The sequence below is a fragment of the Manacus vitellinus genome, unplaced genomic scaffold (assembly GCF_001715985.3).
Source record: "Manacus vitellinus isolate BGI_N305 unplaced genomic scaffold, ASM171598v3 scaffold_65_pilon, whole genome shotgun sequence".
In the NCBI taxonomy this organism is placed as follows: Eukaryota; Metazoa; Chordata; class Aves; order Passeriformes; family Pipridae; genus Manacus; species Manacus vitellinus.
Window position 1 is genome coordinate 309,802 of NW_021940724.1, and position 2,868 is coordinate 312,669.

The window sequence follows — 2,868 nt, forward strand, 5'->3', positions numbered from 1 at the left end:
GAAGGAGAATAGATTTATATCAGATATGAGGAAGAAATCCTTCTTTGTGAGGGTGGTGAGGCCCTGGCACAGGTTTCCCAGAGAAGCTGTGGCTGCCCCTGGATCCCTGGAAGTGTCCAAGTCCAGGTTGGAGCAACCTGGGATAGTGAGAGGTGTCCCTGGGCTTGGAACTGGATGAGTTTTAAGGACCCTACTCACCCAAACCATCCTGTGATTCCATGAAAGGGAAAAGTTGGTTTTACTCTCACACTACCAAACCTCAGCACCCCCCCAGCAACCCACAGATCTTCATCTTTTTAATTCATCCCGCTCCGGATTTCACAAAAATAGGCCAGAATTAATCAGTGCCGAGTTGCTGCCGTGACTCGTGGGACAATAGAAAGACTCTGATAATCCTCGTGTCGCGCTTCAAAAACCCAACAATGCCCTCAGTGCCAGCGAGAGGATTTTCTACGCAAACACCCTCAAAAAAAAGGGACAATAACACGTGAAAAGAGGGGTTGCCCGTGTGCTGCTGTGCTGTTTGTTCCCCAGGAAACAGCTGAACAAAGGGAATAAAAAATAAACCCCTAAGGATGGAAGTTGAAGTACGGGAAGGAGGGAAAGGCAGTGATTTTCCAGCCACCCATCTCTGTCAGCACCTCCATGGAGCTTCGCTAACGCCAAGGCCTGAAGGCACCATATCCACGTGTCCATCCCCGCTCTGGCACGAGCCAGCCCTAATTCCTGACCTGGAAGACCCCCCCTGGAGCACACAGGCTTCATCCCTGTCCATAAACCACCCTCTCTCCAAACCCAAAGTGACACCGGAGTCGCCGGAGTCACGCACCGCGGATCGGGCCTTCCGGGCCGGCAGAGTTTTCCAGCTGCTCCACGGCAGAGACACGACCCCGGAGCTGGAAAACTTCCCTTCTTCTCCCTCCTCTTTGGCCACCTCTGGGCACCACTGGTGGAGCTGAACAAAGGGAAACCACTCTGTGCCCCAGGATGATGAACAATTAATGGCCTGTGACACGATTCTCTCGCTGGGGCCGCTTGTCACACGAGGTGGGAGTTTTCCCCCCCTCCCAGCTCTGTGCTGACAGGGATCTCAAAACTGTCAAAAGATGTACTGCAAAAAGCACCTCCAGGCCAAGTTTGAGGTGACTTCCATGCTGTTGTTTTGCCTTTTTTTTTTTTGCTCCCCTTAATATATTTTGCTCCTAAAAGGGGATTTTCCACACGCCGAGGTAAAACTCCACGTAAAAGACCCTTATTTACACTCACAACACCAGTTGGTTCCTCGTTCTCAGCCCACCTGAAGCACCACAGTTCCCTCTTTCACTTCCCTGAGGGAATACCTACATGTTCTGCATCCTTCTGGATTTCTTATTGTGCAAGAACTGCTTGGCAAAAGTTGCACATCGGTCCCTCAAAAGAGCAACGAAATGACAAGGCACAGGAGATGGGAGAAGTCAAACATATGTTTTGAAATGTCACAAGCAGCACAGTAAAAAGCCACGAGGAAGTGGCAAACCCCACCCCCACCCCTAAAAACAGCTAAATATAATTAGGCTTTAAAATTTGGGAATTCGAGGCATATAAACTCAAGAGGGACCTTTCTATTTCTGGGTGACTTTGTGCAAAAAAATTGCTCTGCGAAAATAACTCCCCATGAACCACAGTTCCAACACCCTTGGGCAGCAGCAGCACCACTTTGAGAAATCTGGGAAAAAAGATGCCTAAATAAAGCTCCCAAAATTTCCACTTTTTATAGTCAAAGGAAAAGGAATTTAGTTAAACACCCCCCTCCCTCTCAGACTTGTGGCTCAGTGATTTCGTTGGAGTGGCAAAAATCCTGGAGGGATGGAATTAGAGAGTTACTGTGGCATCGCTCCCACATGGACCTTGAGCAGAATTGGGGGGATTTGGGTGTAAAAGGACTTAGTAAAGCAGAAAAACTTTGGGCAGAGCACAGAACTGAACTTTAAAGTCTGACATTCCCTGGATTTCTTGCAGCCATAACCAAAAAGCCACGCACGGGTTAAACCCCCAGCACCTCTATCCAACATCTGACTGTCCTACTTACTTGAAGAAGCAAGCAAATGATTCCACTGAAATTCCAAAGGGGGAACTCCAGTGTGAAGGTCTCTGAAGTGACAACCACTAATGACTTTTGACAATTTGACTTCTTTTGTTTTTCCCCCTCGTGTGGAGCTGCTGGGACTTGCCACCAAACCCAGGGAGCTCTTGGAAAGAGCCTGGGAGGGACTGACACGATCACACCCCCCCGAGCCTGAGGCTGGTTCCATCCACGGAGAGATTCATGCCTGTTAAACTCCATAAAAACACCCTGTCAGTCCCTGTTATTCCAGGATTTTGTATGAAAAAGGAGAGGAAACCAACATATTTTAAATTGCCTTTAAAATTCAGGACACCTGAAGGTAAGACAAGTCTCTGACAGGATCTACCTGAGCTTGAAGAATTGGAAAGGATTCTGAGGAAGATTTTATTTCATCTTCTTTCTGGAGGAAGAAAAACGTCATTATTGTCACACCGTGAGATTTTCATCTTCATTTTTTGGGAAGATACGTTGGATTAGAGGAACAAGAATTTCTTAAATGGATTAAAGGAAATTCTGGGTTGTGATTTTAGAGGGTTTGCAATGACAATGAGAACACACTTGTACATGTGCTTCCCTGCAGACAAAAAAAAATGCAAGCAATTTAAACCTCTTAATCCAAAATCTAGGCCAAAAACCTGGGCTAAAAATACAGAATATATAATATATACATGATGTTTTAATTCTTCTTTCATCCTGTGCTTTGTAACCCGAATAAATTTCTTATTGAAATGGGTGTGGAGTTTGATGTCCCAGTGCTGGATAAT

The 2,868-nt window shown here is 46.4% G+C and overlaps 1 protein-coding gene across 1 annotated transcript in view; it reads right to left on the reverse strand.

The window, feature by feature from the left end:
- The window catches only part of EXOC4 (exocyst complex component 4), a 256,416-nt gene that overhangs the window by 123,331 nt on the left and 130,217 nt on the right, over window positions 1–2,868 (reverse strand). The gene's annotated exons all lie outside the window — the stretch shown is intronic.